Here is a 21,937-nt window from a genome sequence, read left to right as displayed (position 1 = left end):
CATCTATAATTAACACTAATCTGATGTTAATATGTAACGTACAATAATTTCATTAAAAAATACGTAATTCATAATTTATAAAGAAACGGGTTACCCGACGCCAAAAAGCCCTAGTGGACAGGCTAAACGTTTGCTTACCGGGCCTTACATTTATACTGTTTAGGTGTCCACTGTACCAGTTTATATCATCAAACAAAATTACTGTCATAATTGTGTATATAAATGATATTTTTGGGGAAAAATTGCTTTTAAGTCCGCGTAATAAGCTGTACTAAGAATCACCGTATTAAGCATTACGCTATTGGGACGACAGTTATCATAAACGCAGTCATATGCTAAACACAGACTGCATATCACCGACAATTGGCCATTTATCCAGGAATAGTGCTGCAAATCTACAGAGGTTTAGAGCACCGAACTGGTCTACGTGTTGCAACAGAAAGTTTTATATATCAAAATGTTTGTCAGGGTCTCTAGTTTCAGGAACTGCTATCCATTTGGTTTGGCCTGGACGCAAAAGTTGAGAAATCCAAGATGGCCGCCAAGATGGCCGCCAAACACGAATATTCATATTCACTAATTTCCCTTCCCACTATTGAGTTTCAAGTTATTTACATCATCTTAAAAGTTAGAAATAATGTTACTCATGGGATATAAGTGTACGTTGTTACTATTTTGTCGTTTTTTATTACTTTTGTCACCTAAGATATGCTAAATTAAGCTTAAAAATAAGGGTTGGGGTAAACAATTTCATTTTTGTTTTAAAACAGAACACACAAACATATGTTATTTTCATTTGAAATTAATGAACAGTGTATAGACACTTATGTAAAGGCCATACTTTTGACAATTAGTGGGTTTTATGATGCAATAGTGTATATAAATAGTAAGTGGGGAAATTTAAACTCCTTTCAACTGATGCTCATGTTGCTATTTTACCTATACTGTTTGGTGACTCTTACAATATTACACATGGATTTACAACTTTAATAACAGTAAGGTATATGTTGCGATAAATCACATAATTTGTAGGCCATGGCTAAACAAGGATTATCCCATATTGTGACTAACAATAGACGAATACTTAATGTAAGTTTGATAAAAACACCGAATGTCACTAATACGGCAATATAGGTGTTTCATAGCATAGCCTCGTTGAATATCATCGAAATATCCATTCCATTTAACAAGAATATAGACATTCAATTCTTGCAACTTGTACACTACTGTAAAATATTATCAAGTCATCTACATTGTGCAAATCAATACATACGTTACTGGCACCACTTGATAGATTGTGTGTTTAAAGGTCTCTGGTTTTCTAATTGTCCAGTGTATATTGTATAATGTAGCATATGTTTAAGCAGTTGTCAACAGGAGTTAGTAGACATTTAATGATTAGCACTTTAATGCACTTTTTACATATCTTAGCATATGTTAAATGCTTTACCCCAGTTTATTGATACATTCGTAACTATCAATAATTATAGGACATAGCGATGAAAAAAAATGTCGATATATTTTTTGACTATCTGTGTTACTGCGAAAGAAAAAAGTAACATTACAGAGTTACGTGTTATATATACTGAACTGCTTTTGATCTTTACTCTATGGTTAGAAATGGGTTGATACATATGTTTCAAATTAAATCTAAAAGTAACAAAAAAGCAATAATTGTCTAGGAAACTGCTTGTTCTGGAAGGAAATGTAAAACACTTTCATAAACAGGATATTTATTTTACAAACAAGAGGCAATCTGTTTGTAGTTCAGATTATCAGAGAGATGCTTACGTGACTTATATAAACGATGCCATAAACATTAGAACTAGTTTAATATCCTCCTCCTTGTTTAGATTTTCATTGTCTTGAGTTGTTTTTGGAGGTCATTATATTAAAAAAATCTAACTTGATAATCTCGAATTTGATTAGATTTGATGGGAACCTTCTTACTGATAATAGATATAGTGGATATTATTTTCCCAATGGCTCTATTTGTTGCAAGCATTCTTTTGTCTGATGTTCTTTCCTTTTAAATATATGTACAAGCAATCTTGAATACATGTCCATATGTTTCACGAAGTGCAAGGATACATACGTTATAACCGGTAACGTATGTACTGATGTTTTCTAATGCCTGCAAATTATTACTGATTTGCTTTTTTGTATACCACTGTTATTCTTTAACGGGTTATACCAATTGTGTAGAAACATACAAATTGTATAGAAACACTAGATGAAATGCACTGTATGAATATAGAAGTATAACAAAATTTCCTCATGAATATCTGGCCACCATTTTTAGTTTAAATATACCAACATATTCTTCATTTCGTCCTTGATTGTTGGCAAAATGTTTCTAATGTATATCCTTATTTGTCTGCATATTTCGCGAATATATTCAGCACAAAATCTGTTATCTATAGCATTAATATACAAACAAAATGGACTGAAATACTGCTGAAAAACGGCGTTAAACCCAAACCAAACCAAACCAAACCAAACAAAATGGCAATCCTTTGTATTTCAGCGTTTTCTCAGTAACGTATGTACCGATACTTACGTTACTTGCTTTTATAGTTCAAATAGTAATTACATGTATTACAGCAGTGGACACTCTCTTCAGTGTGCCATAACTTTTGTTTCACAAGTTTGGGGTTGGTGTAAATTTCAAAGATGACTCTTTATATATTAAACTGTGTTAACAATTCAAAATTTCTGAAACATTTCTTTTTCTTTTTATTAACAATTATCATTTCAGCCTCATTAGTGACATTGGCTGTAAATTCAGCATAAAATGATCATAATATTTCACAAAAAGCGAATATCATTAGAAAAAAATGTGTACCTTTCTAAAACTAAGTTCTTACAGTAGGTTCCTGTTAAGTTATAAACATTTTAGTGCTGGAGAACAATCAAATCTCTACGAGGGCTGTTCAAAAATAATGTAGCAATTTGCTGTCAAAAGCTACATTTTGTGTTTAGTGCAATGCAATATAATTATGATTCGCAATTTTTGTGTACTTCGGTCATACAGTTTTTGTAACATTTTTGTTGACATGCGAAGCGCGTAGAACGTTTGAATTACTTACAATAGTTACGTCTAACCTGGGCAGTCGCTTTTAGTATATGCGATCGCTATGTTCGCACTGAATATAGGTAATGACAATGAGCTCGGATAACGAATAGAAAGTTACCACCTTGTTTATGCCAGAAAACAGATATGATATTTGATACATTATAGAATTGGATCAATAAAACAATGTATGCTGGAATACAGTGGCATTTATTATTAATTTAATGATAATATGTCAAGAAGTATATATTCGTAAACATTTTGTTCAGCATGACCCCAACTTCAAAATACTTATTTAATATTGACATGCTTCTTTTTTGAATACGACTCATTTCACATTTATACATTGTGTACATTTGTAGTAAATTATACACCATTAACCGGGACTTCATTAGCAAAACTAAACTGTTAACAAGAGGGCATAACTCTGTCAAAAGTCAAATAAAAGTTGTGGGTAATGTTTCTCCTAGCGTAGACTTTGCATTTGCACCCACCTTGCATTTGCACCCCTCCCATTTTACTAGGAGTGAGTTATTGTACCCACCATTATTTTGGCCTGCTTGTTTGTGTGTAAGTGCGTGCGTAAATGTGTGTCTTGGGCATTGCCAACGTTGTTGTTTTTCGTACTTGTGTGTTTGTAAGTTGTGTGTGTTTGTCTTTTGTACTTGGATGTGCACTGCTGTGGTTTACATTGTTGGGTTACTGCGTTTAAGGAATGTGGCTTTCCCTTTTGAATATTCATCCTTGCTCCACTTTCCCCCGACATTGTATCTATCCCTTACCCCTCCGCCTTTTCTGTATTTTGCATAGTTATAATTAAAATGTACTTGTTTGGTTTTTGAAGCAACCCGTCTACAATATTTTTCCGTTACAGTATCTTTTTGTTTACTTTACGATGCATGGTTCTTTGGCTGTGTTTGGGATGCTCTGTGCTTCCGAAAAATCTGCTCTTACCTTTTATCTTTGATAGTAAATAACTATTTAAGTTTCAAGTCCAAAGCTTTGATAGTAACAGAGATATTTGACTTTATCAAAAACGTTAACCAAAAGAATCTAAGTTAAAAAGGGGCATAACTCTGTCAAAATTCAAATAAGAGTTATAGGGGATTGTTTCTCCTGGTGTAGACGTTGATAATGAATAACTATTTAAAGTTTCTAGTTAATAGCTTTGATAGTAACAGAGATATTGGACTTTATCAAAAACTTAAACCAACGCCGACGCCGGCACCGGGGCGGGTACAATACATGTAGCTCAACTTCTTCGAAAAGTCGAGCTTAAACTGGTTATTGATCGCACCCAAGGCTGTCATTGGCACTTTATATCGTATCTTTGCAGAAAGATTAGAAATGCATTTAGTAGGCTAAGGGTTTATTACATAGACTAAATATTTAAAGCTGGCAGGTGGCATAAACCTATCCAATTCCTTAAACTGAGTCACTATTGCAATACCTAAAGGATGAGTTTAATTTTGTTTAAGAATGCTCGCATTTAATGATTTCAGGAAAAATATATAAAGAAATATATCCGGTCAATACTAAGTACGCCAAGATTTATTGAATAAATGACTTCCGACAATGTTAATATTAACAAGAACTTAGCTATATATGTACATAAAGATTTTGACTTTGTTATCACACATAATGTATGAATGTATATGCATATAATATGATGTAACAGTTCTAAAAATATGAAATAGGGCACTACCTCAATCCGGAATGAGTCCGACTTCAACTCATCCTATAACATTTGAAAATAACTGTCTAATGACAGCACGGAAGGACATGATATTTTAATTCGATAGTAAAAGATCATTCGGTATATCGCACGTTACCGTGGAGGGATCGGTCCAGATTTTCATTGCTACGTAAAGGATCGATTCCCCATCAATTTAAATGTACATTTTTGAATAAAAAAACACCGCCCATGTTATATTGAGTTACAGTTAATTTCCGCCTGTTGGATATGCGCACCCTCCGGAGATGTATATTTATTTTGAGCTATATGAACTGTGCTCACTGTGTACTTTTATGTACAAGTGCACACTACGTGTATATATACAATATATCCATATTTGTAGTTGTAGTTTGGACAAATTATGTGGACCCTTATAAGCACAAGGAAAAGGCGTATTCTTCCAAAAAATCCAAAGTCAGACGCTCTGTGCACGTGCCGGAAGTACACACTTTTTTAATTCGATAGTATATATCTCATTTGGTATATCGCATGTTATCGTAGAAGGATCGATCCCGATTTTCTATTTATATAGTACTGATACTTGGAATATATACTAACACCTTGTAAATTTCTTGTGCATGTATATAAATTTATATTTTCATATATACTGAAGGATATGTGTGGTCCACTGCATCAGCAGATAAACTCTAAAGACAATTTTTTCATTAAAATGTATACATGTGTACACTCTTACTAATGAAGAAATAATATAGTAGCTGTCTTTTAGGAAATTGAGAATATATTACTATGTCATAATAATGTGACATTTCATGGAATACAGGTTTTTTTTTTTGTAAAATGTAAAAGCATATAATGACTAGTTAGTGTAAACGTACAATGTATACTAGCGGCTGATACATTTATTAGCTTACTAAGTAATTCATCATTTTATCTGCTTTGAATGATGATTTTAGTAAAACGTCTACAGAAGTTTTTTTGTATTTAGTAAATACTGATGTGAAAGCACACAGCTATCAGTTTAGAGTAAAATATACAACATTTTGATCCCTATTTCGATCACCATTTTGGCTGCCATTCTGGATGCAATTTTGGCAGCCAATTCGGACCATATTTTGGTTAATATATTGAAATTTTGACTTGGCGTTAAGTTAAATATTTTGTTACTGTATACTGAGTAAATGTATCAATCAGATATTATTGCTTTTTCATTTATAATATAACGTAATAACTGTAGAACCTAACACTATACAAGGTGCATCTGAAATGCATTAGAATTACCCCACCCACCCTTGAAACCCTACAGCTTAATTCTAACACACTGGTTGTTCTTTTATTTGATGAAAGATCTAAATAAAAATACTCGGAACAACAATTTCGGCTTGAAATCAACATTTTTTTGTGTCCTTTGTTATCCTACATATGAAAATGCTAACCCTAACCCCTAATTTTGAGCTTAATTTTGCATATTTTAAATAAGAAAACGTAAAAAACAATGATAAATAGAATCAAAGTACACTTATATCGCATTAGTGGTATTATTTCTACCATAAAAGATGATATATGCCTTTTTGAATCAAATCATGGAAAGGGAAAGTAATGAATATTAACATCCCCTAACTGTTTGTACTTTGGCAGCCATCTTAGCGGCCATCTTGGATTTCTCTGACTTTGCATCCAGATGGAACCAAATGAATAGCAGTTCTAGAAAGTACAGACCCTGACGAACATTTTGATATATAAATGTTATTGTTGCAACACATAGACCAGTTACCCCTCGAAATATGCAAATAATTTCAGCTGATTTGCAGTACTAGAAAGCATAACGTCGCAACTTTCAATGTTGCTTGAAGGACACGACAGTGAAAAAAACAAAAAACAAGAAGATTAAACCAGTATCTTCTGGAAGCAGTACTTCAAGCAGTATTACTTCTTCATCTGACTCCTCTAACGATAGTTCATCTGACGCTAAGCAACATAGACATACCAAAAGACGCAGACACAGGAAAAACCGGAGTAGATCTCCTCAAATGCCCAAGATGCCTGCATTTTCTGGAAAAGATGATAAAGTTTCTTGGAGAAGTTTTATCGACAAATTTGAAAGGACTGCTGCTAAACGCAGGAGACGATCTAAAGCCAAGATCGCCTCTTTGATTGTCTTACAGAAACGGCCCTAGAATATGCGAATAGGTCTGAGAAACGACATAAGTATAAAGATTTAAAAAAGGACCTTGCCGTACGTTTTGACCTACGGGACACAGCCCTTGCTGCTCGCCAAAAACTTCATGTCATCAAACAAAGTGATGAAGAATCTGAGGAGAATTTCCTTCAAAGAGTCCTTGATCTAGCTGCTGATGGATATAACTTTACCGGAAATGAAACTACAAAGCAGTTAGCTACAGAAGCTTTCTTAAGAGGACTTAAGCACAAAGATGTTGCCATACAAGTTCTCAATAAGGGCCCAAAAACTATTTAGCAAGCTTGCATGATGGTCAGAGATGTCCTCGCTAATAAGGTTAGTTTTAAGGAAAGGCTCTTCACTTATGAAGAGGACAGAAGGGTTACCTCCATCGAAAATAAAGTTGATAAGTTGTGTAATGTGGTTCTGGGGAAGAGATCCAGTACCCCAGACCCACGTCAAAGATCACCGTCCCCATATGATAGAAGTAGATCATGCTGGGACCATGATGCAGATAGTCGTGGCAGGTCACGTTATAAACCGCAATATGAAAACTGGGAATAAAGGCCAAATTATAGATCGCCTGCTCGATCACCAGGCTATTCTAGGTACCCCCTACCCAAAGACAACTACCACGATAGACGATCTTACCGACAGGACGACTATCGAAACAGATCACCCTATCAGTACAATAATTCATACAATCGCCTAAGGTCTCCAACATATCGCAAAGACAACAGACGAGACATATCACCATATAGGAGTGACAAACCATACGACAGAACCTCTTCTTATGACAGAAGCCAGCAAAGGACAATGAACCCAGCTCGGGAACCTGCTAATGATTTAAATGTCCGAGGGCTGGACGCACCAGCGACCACCTTCTAGCCCGTAATTCTGACATCCAGGGTCGCAAACCAATATTTTCAGTTAATAAAGATGACGGAATGACCATTTATACAGACATTTTCCTTCATGACTTACAAATAAAAGCAGTCGTAGATACCGCTGCTATGGTTACACTCGTGGACGAATCTATTTTTAGTAAAGTACTTGGTGAAAGAGAAATGACCTTCATGTACATTACATGGCATTGGCCCGGAGCCACTAACAGGTTATCTGATTGAAAATGCTCCTATCTCGGTAGGTCAATACACTTTTATGCAGCGTGTTTGTATAGGGCCTATAAGTGAAAAGGTTATCTTAGGTTTGGATTTTCTGAAGGAGAATGGAGCTGTTATAGACTTATGTGAAGATGTACTGTACATTGCAGACGAAGGGATTCCACTTGACATTCAAGGAGGTAAGGTTACTATGTCAAAGGTTACCGTTACAAAACGTACTGTAATCCCACCAAATACCGTTGGTTACATTTCAACAGAGTTAGAGAAACCTATGGACAATGACTATATTATAACTCCAGCCTTAATGAAAAATTGTTTAACTTCCTCAATATATGGCAAAGGGAGATTACCCTAAAAGTAATAAATGATTCTAACTATTTTGTCACATTCAAAAAAGGGAAAGTTGTTGGTTTGGCAGAACCTGGTTCACCACTTTATTCTACTTATAGAATCCAACATCAAAATTCAGATATTCGTACTGATGGATCTTCTAGTCAAATCCCCAGTTCCAAGCCTGCTGTAAATGACATTTCATCAACATTACCACCCATTTAGTAGACATGTTCGCGAAAAACTCCAATGACTTGACTGGAAAAGAAAGGTCACAATTTAAGGAACTGCTCATTGAGTTCCAGTCTGTTTTCTCTAAAGATTACCTTGATTTAGGATGATTAAGCGGGGTTGAGCATAAAATTCAAACAATAGATGAAATCCCCGTCAGTGAGAAGTCGCATACCATTGTGTTTTCAAAAACAGGAGAAGGAGTATATCGACAAACTTCTGGAACAAGGTGTCATTGGGCCCTCCTGCTCCGAATGGTCATCGGCTCCAGTTCTGGTTCGTAAAAAATCTGGGGAGCTTAGAAACTGTTTTGACTATAGGGCTCTCAACAATAAAACTTTTAGAGATAATTTCACCATCCCAATAATAGAGGACTGTCTTGACTCCCTTCAAGGTAAAAAATTGTTCAGTTCACTAGACTTATTTGCAGGATTCTACCAGATCCCATCACAGGAAGAGTCCAGAAACAAGACTAGTTTTGGCACAAGGTTCGGATCCTTCCGTTGAGCCCGCATGCCCATGGGCCTTTGTAATTGCCCAGTTACCTTTCAGCGTGCAATGAACTTAGTAATGCGTGGGTTAATTTGGGATGAAATTATTGTGTACCTGGACGACATTATTGTCATAGCCTTCAATTTTCAGGGCATGATTGATGCCCTGAAAAGGGTATTTACAAGGTTCAGAGCCCATAACCTCAAGCTAAAACCAAAGAAATGTTCATTTTTCAAGAGAGAGTTAGAATTGCTAGGGAAAAAAGTAAATGAACACGGGGTCATGATCTCACCAGGCAAAACAGAATGTATAAAAAATGGCCTGTTCCTAGGAATACAAAGCAGTTGCAGTCATTTTTAGTTTTTCTCAATTATCATAGGTCACATATCCCAAATTTCGCAAAAACTGCAGCTGTTCTTTACAAACTGACAACGCGTAAGGAATTTCACTGGTTATGAGAACATCAAATTGCATTTGAAAGGTTAAAAAATTCCATACATAGGGTCCCATTACTACATCACCCGACCCCAGATGGACTATTCATACTTGACACGGACGCTTCAGGACATCAAGTTGCAGCAGGTCTTTATCAAGTCCAAAATGGTCAAACAGTTCCCATAGCATTTGCCAATCATGTCTTGCTTAAACATCAACGTCGTTACTGTACTACCAAAAAAGAGCTGTTAGCAGTAGTTAACTTCTGTAGACATTTCAGACATTATCTTTTGGGTCAAAAACTTCTATGTAGAACTCATCATAATTCCCTTACATGGTTGTTAAGGTTTAAGCACATAAAGGGTCAGCTAGCTCGATGGCTTGAAGAACTTAGTCAGTATGATATCACATTGTTGCATCGTAAAGGGTCAGATCATGTAAATGCAGATGCACTCAGTAGAATTGAGGACACCGCCGCAGAATGTGACTGCTATCAAGCTGGTTGTAACTTTGAAACCCTTCCCTGTGGTGGTTGCAACTACTGTAGACGCGCACATCTACAGTGGGAACGTTTTATTGAGGATGTAGATGATGTCATACCCTTAGCCACAAAAAAGAATATCAGATCAGCACTACTTCAATCGACAATCATTATACATCCAACTGGTTAGAATGTCTTTCAAGACAACAACTCAGGGACACACAATTAAAAAATCCTGATATTGCTATAGTCATATACTGGTTAGAACATGACTATGAACCCCCTGTCCGTGAGTTGCAGTTGTGTTCAGCAGTCACAAGGTCATACTGGTTAAACAAACACAAGTTACTACTTAAAGATGGTATATTGTATTATGCTTAGGTGGACCACAAAAAATTAGGCACCCGAGATTGTCTCATCATTCCAGATTCCTTTAAGGAAAAGGTCTTGTCCTCTTGTCATGATGACAAAAATTCAGGTCACTTAGCCCTTGAAAAGACCTAAGAACGGATCAGAAAAAGATTCTACTGGTATTCAATGTCTAAGAAAGCATCTGAATTACTAAACATTCCTCTTGCTGAATTAGTTGGAATCTGCAATCATAATGCAACAATTTTTTTCAGGTTACCTTGAATGATTTGCATCTGTTCCAATTTACATATTACCTTGGGACGGGCAATAATAACAAATCCTATTTGGCCAAAAAACTAATTTATCATAAAATATAAACAAGCACATAATTTTGGTCACACCCTGTACATGTCTTTTATTCAAGTTCTTTCTGTTCAAGTAAGAATTAATTTTGGCCACACCCTGTACATGTCTTTTATTCAAGTTCTTTCTGTTCAAGTAAGAATTAATTCTGGTCATACTCTGTATATGTCTTTTGTTTTTGCCGATTGCTGCCTACATTGCTTGTTATACTATACTGTGGGTAAGCTTAAATTTTGCAGATGTCCCAGCTTGCATGCTTTTGACACTGCATTATTTTGGTAGCTTTCAAAAATTGTATTCTTGTAATTGTGCATCCCAGTTTGCATACTTTCGATGTTGCAAGTGCAAGTTTCATTTTATTTTAAATCTGTCCCATTTTTCAAAAAAGATTTTTCTGTTATGACTTGTCGGAAGTTTTCTGGAGGAAATGTACTACAATTCATTTCATCATTAATCATTCATCTAGTATTTTTACTGTAAGTTTATTTGAATGTCAAAAAATTCCAATATTAATCAATTCTTAATTGTTACAGGTTCAGCTAGATGGAGTAAGTTCAATATAACCTCGTAGTCTAGTTTACCTTTTCTTTATTCTACTTCAAACAATATTTTTCATGAAAATACCATTTGATGTTTTATGGTTAACATGTATTGTATACTTGTCTTGAAATTTACAACATATGAAATAAAAAAAAATGAAAAGAAAAAAGAAAAGAAACAATGAAAAAAAAAGAAAAAGAAAAGAAAAAATGAAAAAAAAAAGAATCAAAGAAAACATGAAAAAAAAGGAATGAAAGAAAAAATGAAAAAAAAAGGAATGAAAGAAAAAAAAAGAAACAAAGAAAAAATGGAAAAAAAAACAGAAAGAAACAATAGTGCAAAATAATAAGGAAAATGGTACAAGTACAGAAATAGTTTGTAACTTAGTGTTCTTATTGTCTTATTACTGGATGTACATGTATATGGTATTTTCAATCCGCATCGTTTGAAGTACCCTCTAGCTTAGTTTTCTTCTCTTTAATAATTTCTTTAATAATTTCCCTTCAATATTTATTTTGCCTTTGTATTACAGTAGTACATACCGTCAAGAATTTTGGTGGCTGGTGCTGATGGATATTAACTTCTTATTCATGTTATATAGTCCTCAACTTCTAGATGTTATAATAGGCATTTTCTGTGGGCTGAGGTTATATCATTGTAAAAGAAAAAAAATGAATATATATATATATCTAATACCTATATACATATATCTAACATGCAAGCACATGTATATTTGTTCTGTATTCAAGACATGCAAAGGTATCTAGCATGTTTCTAGATTGATTATTGTTTCATGGAAATTTATAAACATTAGACTAGCCATGTTCAGTCACTTAAGTATCATTATAGCATTTCAAAAATTACAAACATTCTGAAATATTCTATGTAATAGCAATTTTATCTGCATTACAAATATCCTGTAGATGTTTAGTTTAAAACATTTTACAGTTTCTATAATTATTAATAATTTTTCAACTTTCTAGTAATTCAGTAAGTACATTTTTTAAATATGTTTTTTTTAAAGAAAACCTTGTCGGCTCAATTTAACCATTTAACATTCATAGAAAACTCAATAGACAGCTTGGACAACCATATTAGCTATTTGATTCAAATTGCTTTGCCACCAACATGATGGAATCAAATGCTTTTTTCAAAGAAGAAGGCGAGTGATACGGTGGTCTTACACCTAGATGACTTGGATTCACGGGCAAGTGGTTCTTATGGTTTTCACCGACGAGTGATCTCACATTGGAAAAGCTCTCTTGCATTGCTGATTTCACCCCGACAAGACGTGTTTCTTGCTGCTGCTGGAATCTGGGAGACTTGCAGGACTTTGTCAGGTATTCATCTGATGTATTTGACATTTTTTGACTAAACTCTCGGTCCAATTCTTATCAATATATCAGAAATTTTAATTGGACCTATACGTCACTCACGCGTAAGATATTTAGTTTGAAAATAGAATTATAGGAATTCCCTAATGTTGAACTGACTCGTTCGCCGGGACGGGTATTCGAAGAACGAGACGTTTTTTGTTCTTTTTGGAATACGCGATGCATTTTTTATTCTGCATGCTTTGTGTCATAGCCGAGGAAATAAAAAATTACGTTTTTTCATTTTTTTTTTTTTTGAAAACTCGTTTTTTTTCGAGCGGCGGTTCCGTAAACCGAAAAATCAAAAATAAAAGGCCTAATAAGGTCTTATATGTTTATAACATTCATTTAGCAAAATGCATTTACTTATGCTTGTATAACTCCATTTTGGTATGGTAACCAGGATGGGAAAATCAAATTAAAAAAAAAAAAAAAAAAAAAAAAAAAAACAACTCCGGCGGAAATCTTTCATGCATTAGCACCCAGTGAGCATCAATAAGCGTAAATGATTAAATGATAAAGTTTGGAACAAATCCACCAAATGATCAAACTCTAATTAACCAAATTAAATCTGCAACTCAATATATATTTGCCCTGGATCCTTAAAACTGCAGCTCAATATGTATTTGCCCTGGCTCCTTAAAACTGCAGCACAAAATATTTGCCCTGGCTCATTAAAGCTGCTGCTCAATATATATTTGCCCTGGCTCCTTAAATCTGCAGCTCAAAACAATTGCCCTGACTCCTTAAGAAAGGAACGTCAAAACATTTGCCATAGCTCCTTAAAGCTGTAGCTCTATATCTATATATATTTGCCCTGGCTTCTTAAATCTGCAGCTCAATTTATTTGTCTTAGTTCCTTAAAACTGCAGCTCAATATATATTTGCATTGTCTTTTTAAAGCTGCAGCTCAATATATTTGCCTTGACCCCTTAAAGCTGCAGCTCAATATATTTGCCTTAGCTCTTTAAATCTGTAGCTAAATATGTTTGCCTTGACTCCTTAAAGCTGCAACTCAATATATATTTGTCCTTGCTTCTTTAATCAGCAGCTCAATATATTTGACTTGGCTTCTTAAAGCTGTAGCTCAATATATTTGCCTTGGCTCCTTAAAGCTGTAGCTCAGTATATTTGCCCTGGCTTCCTAAACCTGTAGCTCAATATATTTGCCTTGGCTCCTTAAAGCTGTAGCTCAATATATTTGCCCTGGCTTCCTAAACCTGTAGCTCAATATATTTGTCCCGGCACTTTAAAGCTGCAACTCATATTTGCATTGGCTCCTTAAAGCTGCAACTCAATATATATTTGCCCTTGCTTCTTAAATCAGCAGCTCATTATTTTTGACTTGGCTCCTTAAAGTTGTAACTCAATATATATTTGCCCTGGCTCCTTAAAGCTGCAGCTCATATTTGCCCTGGCACCTTAAAGCTGCAGTTCAATATATATCTGTCCCGGCTTCTTAAATCTGCAGCTCAATACATTTGCCTTGTTCCTTAAAACTGTAGTTCAATATATATTTGCCCAGGCTCCTTAAATCCGCATCTCAATATATTTGCCTTGGCACCTTAAAGCTGCAGCTCAATATATATTTGCACCGGCTCCTTAAAGCTGTAGCTCAATATATTTGCCTTAGCTCTTTAAAGCTGTAGCTCTTTATATCTGCCCAGGCACCTTAAAGCTGCAGCTCAATGAATATTTGTCCTGGCTTCTTAAATCTGCAGCTCAATATATTTGCCTTGGCTCCTTAAAACTGTAGCTCAATATATATTTGCATTGGCTCCTTAAAGCTGCAGCTAAATATATATTTGCCCTGGTTCCTTACATATGCAGCTCAATATATTTGAATTGTTCCTTAGAACTGTAGTTCAATATATATTTGCACAGGCTCCTTTAATCTGCATCTCAATATATTTGCCCTGGCACCTTAAAGCTGCAGCTCAATATATATTGGCCCGGCTTCTTCAATCTGCAGCTCAATATATTAGCTTTGGCTCCTTAAAGCTGTAGCTCAATATCTTTGCCTTGGCTCCTTAAAGCTGTAGCTCTTTATATCTGCCCAGGTACCTTAAAACTGCAGCTCAATGAATATTTGTCCTGGCTTCTTAAATCTGCAGGTCAATATATTTGCCTTGGCTCCTTAAAACTGTAGCTCAATATATATTTGCATTGGCTCCTTAAAGCTGCAGCTCAATATATATTTGCCCTTGCTCTTTAAATATCAGCTAAGTATATTTGCCTTGGCTTCTTAAAGCTGTAGCTTAATATAGCTTTGCTTTGGCTCCTTAAATATGCATCTTAATATATTTGCCCTGGCACCTTAAAGCTACAGCTCAATATATATTTGCCCCGGCTCCTTAAAGCTGTAGCTCAATATATTTGCCATGGCACCTTAAATCTGCAACTCAATACACATTTGCCTTATCTCCTTAAAGCTGTAGCTCAGTATATTTGCCCTGGCACCTTAAATTAAAGCTGCAACTCAATATATATTTGTCCTGGCTTCTTAAATCTGCAGCTCAATATATTTGCCTTGGCTCCTTAAAACTGTAGCTCAATATATATTTGCCCTGGCTCCTTAAATCTGCAGCAAAATATATTTGCCCCGGCACATTAAAGCTGCAGTTCAATATATTTGCCCCGGCTCCTTTATGCTGGTCTTTTGTATGCAATCATATGTTAACATTCAGCTACCATAAATGTATTATCAAGATGCCTTGGTTGTACTTTGCCAGTAATTCTGAACTTCGTCTGTCTGTAAACTGGAACTCTCCTACTGCCTGAGTAGTTCTCCTTATCTCTGAGTCAGCTCTCCGATCTTCTGTTTATAATTACATGCTACCGTCTATTTAAAGCATTCGGGGATCATAAAGGTATAATTTCTATTCCCTGGTCCTATAGCTAAACTCCTCATTCAGCTACGGTACTGCAACTCTTCTTCTGTAGATGAAGGGCGAAAGTCGTCTCAAAATTTACCAACCCTGAGATACCTCCAACAGCGTGATATATATAAACATTGTACAATTGTTTGTTGATATATACCTTGGTAATCGCCAAGAAGGAAGTATATATAAAAGCAGTGTGTGATATAAGTAAATTCCGTTGAAATTATTATATGAAAGTTATTGAGGTGTCAGGTAAGTCAAAGATTTGTATACTTTATTTTTGTATGTTTTACTGATATTTTAAAAACAAATATATCCCACCTGTGATATAAGACGAAATACAACTCTAGGTGTGTTTATATTGTCACGCATAACTGCAAATGACGATGGTAATGTCTCAAGCTTGCAACATGCTACAATCGTAACTTGTATTTTATTTTATTTAGTGGTATTTGAAACTTTTCTCTTATCTCATGTTCTTTCTATTACTACTTGAACTGAGATCTCCAACTGTCTGTACTGTAGTTCTCATACATCAGAGATTCGGTACATTTCGAGCCACTAGAAAATCAAAGTAGATCTGTAGTATGCGAGAATGTTCTTATCATGTACATGTGCTTAAGTAGTCGAAATAACTTCTCCGGTTGGACTTCTTGCAAATCAATGAATTGGGTTAGCATAGTTCTTTTTTCATTAAAACGCACATGGAACCGTTGTACAGTGTTGTGCAGTTGGTCCTGAATGCCGTGGTTGAGCGTTTAGTTGCTTGTCCAGAATACTGTTGTTGAACGTTGTGTGACTGGCCCAAAATGCCAGTGTTGAGCCTTGTGCGGTTGGTCCAAAATACCGTCGCTGAGCGTTGTTTTGTTAGCCCAGAACGCCGTAGTTGAGCGTTGTGTTGTTGGTCCAGAATGCCATTTTTGAACGTCATACGGTTGGTCCAGAATGCCGTTGTTGAACGCCGTGCGGTAGGTCCAGAATGCTGTAGCTGAGTGTCGTGCGGTTGGTCCAGAATGCCGTTGTTGAACGTCGTTGGGTAGGCCGAGAATGTTGTTGCTGAACGCCGTGCGGTAGGTCCAGAATGCTGTTGCTGAGCCTCGTACGGTTGGTCCAGATTGTCGACATTGAGCGTTGTGCGGCTGGACCAGAAATGCTGTTCTTGAGCATTGTAAGGTTGATCAAAACTTTTCTGTGGTTATAGCTATCCTTGAGGTATATAATTTTGCGGTGCAACAGTGGGTGACACTTTCCAGGGTTACGATCAATTGTAGGATTGTTGGGGTTTGGGCAAATTTCATTTGGGGTTTCATTATTGGTATTACAGGGTACTGTAAGTTTGATCATTTTCGCGTAAACTTTATTCAGCGAGATCAAGGTTATCAGCCTTATTCGTGATGTGAAGAATTTGCGAAACGTAAGTGTTTGTGGTTTAGGACTTTATGCAAATTCGTAACTGAATATTAGGAGGATGTAGGTTCAAGCCCTACTGGGACCAATTTTTTCCCTTATTTTCCTTTTTTTCTAGTAAGTTTTTACTTCTTTCAAGACTTATAATTGATTTATTGTACAAAAATGGAAAAAAAATATTGATAAGCGATTTCTTGCTGTTCAAAGTGAATTTACTACTTAAACAGAAGGGGTAAGGTTACACATCTTTAAAAATATTGAGTTACATGCGTTAAAAGTTCTCTATTTTGCTTTCACTATTAGATTACATATCTTGGAAGAAATTTAGGTAGGTTTTACCTCTGCCCCAAGGTTATTTTTGAATGAAGTAAGCAAAATTCAAAACAGAAACACAGGATTCAACCTTATTTTTTCAATGTTGATGTTAGAATTCTGTCTCATTAAATACGTTTACTTTAGGCACCCTAGAAAAAATGATACTGACATTTTTATTTTGTGTTTTATAATTGTTTACCAACAGTTTGAAGTTTCTTTTATAAAAATTAATGGTAAAATGAGTTCTCTGCAAACGTTTTTTTGGATAGTGGCCATCATTTTGAAATTTGTCTCTTCTTGAGCTTGAGGAGATACCATATTAAGTTATACAAAATTTATAAAAAACGGAACGGTAAAAGTTGTTTAAAAAATGCAAAACTGTGCGAAACACGGTCACCTTTAAGAATATACCAAGCAAATGCCATTTTGTAAACATTACTACTAGACATCTTATACCTTAAACTGATTTGAATATTTAGCAGTTGAGTACAGAAGCGGACAGAAGTTTATGCCTTGGAAATCTACCCTTGCCTTTATCTTTTGTCTGGACAATGTGGTAGATTGGAAGCTGTCTAGCGTTTGCCAACGTGAAAGAGTTTCTCAAAACTAAATATACTGATTAAGCTGTCTGCTGGTTAAATTTAACATTATCGATTCATAACACTGAACTTGATACATGTGGCACTAAATATTAAAAGACAACAACATAAATTTATATTCTTGTGATATTTCATGAATAAATGATGTACGCATGAAACAACTAATGCTGAGCACTCGGCCCATATTTCATCTATTCCGCCATTGCAAACAGTTATAAGATTTATGTATAATCTAAATCATTAAGGACACGTCACGGCTGAGATAGTTTAGCATTATTACAATACACAATCGGTATTGAAATTGTGTTTCCAATACATGTGCTCATTAGATAAATCCTCAATATCTATGTGAAAATAAGGGATGTGTTTTGTATGATTGCAACACTGTGAATTGCTCTAATTACTGACAAATGACTGAAACAATAGGAATTCGTACGAGAGATGGATAAACAAAACGACAGTGAGGTAACAATATATTCTTTTATTGTTTTAATGTATGAGTTGTAAGCTACAATATAGAATACCCATTTCATGAAAATCAAACTGGAAGTTAGAAATAACAGAAAAAAAATTAGGTCACGAGTCATCATATACCTGTCAAAATTTGTCATTAGTTTTCACGAGCTGTCAAAATTATTTTTATCTCTCTATTCTGCAAATGCATTGTTTTTTAAAGTATCTTGGTCGGATATATATATTGTAGTGTGTAACTTACTTTACATTCCACATTAATATTTGTGCTTGAAATTGCTTTGTTGAGCTCACCGACGTCACATATGAATGTCTATTGTTTTAGTTTATTGTCTGTTATAAAGGTACCAAATCTCAATATTAAGATATAAGAATTGTTCCATTCTGGTAGACAAAGGAAACTATTTGGTTGAATCATAATATAACGGTTTTTAAAAAGAACTGAATATTCTTTGTTTTTGTTTGTTATTCACCGGAAATTCAAAACGTGACATCACCTTAAAGTTAATACATGTATAAACAGGTTGATTTATGAAAGGAGAGCAATTTTATTTTAAAAACGAACGGTTTGTAACACGCCCAAAAGGATCTAATTTCAAATATACAATTACAATTTTGAAGGACTGTTATTAATAATAAATTTTGCATAATAGACATGTTTAACTTTATTGATAATGAGGAATATTTTGATTATTCCCGGTTGAAGTGAAGTAGGATCTTAATATATGCCTTCCATGTCAGGTTGGCAAAGTTCTAAATATATAAGTGGGTTTAAAATGCTTCAAACACGTATATTGAATAAAACTGAACTCCATTTCACATTAATGCTTTTTGATTACCTCACCACATTTCAGAGTTTCACCTAGAACTTTCTGACACTTAACGTTTTCCTTAAAAAACAAAATGCATGGTATTAATCACTAGAATCAAACTAAAACATACTAAAAACCTAGAGTTAATTTTAGATGGTCGTTAAGTGTCAGAATGTTCTAGGTGTATCTGCCTTGGCAATTCCATGTTCTCACCGTGGCCTTATTACTAAACTCAAAAATTGCTTTACTCAGAAGAATTTCATTTTACTTAACATACGAGAAAAAAACCTATTGTGTTACAAAGCATATATTATGTCAAACATGGAATATTGTTGCAATATCTGGGGACTTTGTCATAATCGGACACTGATAAAATGACGCGCTACAAGAATTATGACAAATTAAAAGTCTGTTATATCGACTATGAAGATGTATTAGGAAATTCAAAACTTCCATCTATTGAAAACAGGGGCAAACATCATATTTCATTACTAGTGTACAAATGTAAAAAAGGAGTTTCTCCTACATTTCAGATTTACTACATTTTGCTCATAATGATCATTACAGTCTGCGTTCATCCGAACACAGGTATCTCTCTATTGTTAAACCTAAAACGAACTACCTGGACAAATATTTAGTTACAAAACTGCACAGCTGCACACATATGGACTTCACTTCCTTCTTATATAAAACTTCATAATAATGTCTGCGTTCAAGCGTGCTTTAAAGAAATTTTCTCTTGCTACAATAGTTTTTAGCAATTTATTACTTGTAATAACAAGAATTTTGTTGAATTCATGTTATTTGTTTTCAAATGAGCGTGAATGTTGAATGATAATAATAATTGTATTATTTAATAATCCAATTCTGGAACATGTATATTATTTCATAGGACAGACTTTCCTTTTTTCGCGTTTTAATTGTTGTGAATTAAATCTTTGTGACGCGTGGTAAAATTTTGCACCAGGTTTGCAGTTGGTAGATTTTCATGAAATATGTCGCAAAGGTTTGAAGTTTTAAAGCCCGATTGTTTGTTATCGTTTGGATAACCTTATATAACTTATGCTGTTATAAATTATGGCAACTTCTCTGCAGGTATTGTTACATAGAACCTGGTGAGCTTCAAATTAATCAAAGTCTAGACCTCTTTTAAAACATGGTTATTATTATACTTATAATTTGTATATATTATGTTATTTAAGACTTCTATAATTTTAGACGTGATTGTCGAAGAAACACTTAAGTAGTTCTGTATTTTTGTATAAATGTTTGATCATAAATTGACTGTGTATTTGTATAGATGTATGAATGTATATAAAATTTAATTGAAGGTCATATTGGAAATAAATTGTTAAATACTTGTACACTTAGTATGCAACCTTCAGAAAATAAAGTTGTTATCTTATTTTACTCATGGTTAAATTAAGGATCGTTGAATGTCCGTCGTCCGTTTTAAATCTACATCAATTTTATTTGACAATCTTTATCAAACTTGGACATAATGTATTCATGTATGGCCATTAGGTTCTGTATGGATGACATATATTTGATGAAATTTAAAAGGAGACCATCCTTTAAGCATTGCTGAAACTGGTGTCACGGCATCAGTTGTTTAGGCGGGAGATGATTTTTTTTTAAAATGTGGATGAAAACTTTAACATGTTTTCACGCTAGCACCTTCATTTCTTTACTAATCTTAACGGTACTTTGGTAGAATGTGTACTACATTAAAATTTCTATTAAGTTATCAAACGTAACCTTGATTTATCTAAAAGCTGTACATTGTATTCTATCATCAAAACATTTATTCAGAATGTTAATGACTGTAACATTTGTTCAAGTTCGATTTTCGGAACTATATTACAGTTGAAGGTCTAGCGTTTTGGGTCCTTGATAATTAAAAATTGCAATACAGTCCGGCTCATTCATATTTTTTCCCACAAATCCTTATATTTATACAAAATATTAGTCTGTTTAGCTCATTTAAGCATTAATTACTCATGGTGTTCTTTTAGGATCGTTGGTTGTCTCGTTGTCTGTCCGATCGCGAAAAAAATTTTTCTTTAACTTTTTAATTTTCATTATGTCACCTATATATCACTCATATATACCTCCAAAAATAGGCGAAACTTGTATGAGGTAGCCCAGTGGTTTTATTACCTATGACGTTCCTCCTTGTTATAAATTATTCAAATTTCAGTATATTGTTGAAGAGACATCCTTCTTTGGATTTTGGGCATTTTTGTTATTTTTCAGGCGTTATTAAGTAGAAAAAGTCAACAATTATATCAATATTTATAAGGCATAAAATATGTAAATCGGTTGTGGGGAAGTCCCACATTTTATGACCTGTGACGCCAATGACAATAAGATGTTGTTCTAAGTTCAGTATAATATTGAAATATAGTCATTCCCCTGGAGGTTTGGGTGATTTTTGTCACTTTTTAAGAGCTTCTTAGTAACACGTATTGAGCAATTATTATACCCCTTTATAACAGTAAAAGCCATTGCACAATATGTTAACTCAGTTTCTGTCATGATACCCGTCACGAATTATATATAAAGTTGTAATGTGTTTTTAAAGAAACCTGGGAAAACAAGGGCTGCAGTCGAATGACAGCCATATCTCCTGCCGACGCCATTTGAAAAAAGGGCCATAACTCCGGAACGGGATGAGCAAATCCAAGATTTGTTTCTTCCTCCACAACTAAGCATTAATAGTAGTAATTCCTGAAAGTTTGAATAATGAATGGATAATGAATGAGGAGTTGCGGTCACAAAAATTT

The 21,937-nt window shown here is 34.6% G+C and overlaps 1 protein-coding gene across 3 annotated transcripts in view; it reads left to right on the top strand.

Annotated features, from left to right (window-relative positions):
- The first annotated feature begins 12,497 nt into the window (after window positions 1-12,497).
- LOC123554676 (uncharacterized) overlaps window positions 12,498-21,937 on the top strand; it is a 121,644-nt gene continuing 112,204 nt past the window's right edge. For 2 of the 3 annotated variants that reach the window (XM_053525274.1, XM_045344965.2), the window contains exon 1: window positions 12,498-12,632. The gene's annotated coding sequence lies outside the window, so the exon portion shown is untranslated. Of the gene's footprint in view, window positions 12,633-15,662; window positions 15,800-21,937 lie in introns of those variants that run through there. The other variant, XM_045344957.2, reaches the window with a different exon arrangement.

The sequence above is a fragment of the Mercenaria mercenaria genome, chromosome 15, assembly GCF_021730395.1.
Source record: "Mercenaria mercenaria strain notata chromosome 15, MADL_Memer_1, whole genome shotgun sequence".
Classification (NCBI taxonomy): Eukaryota; Metazoa; Mollusca; class Bivalvia; order Venerida; family Veneridae; genus Mercenaria; species Mercenaria mercenaria.
Note: the sequence above shows the minus strand (reverse complement) of the source record. Positions and strands in the feature narration are given on the sequence as shown.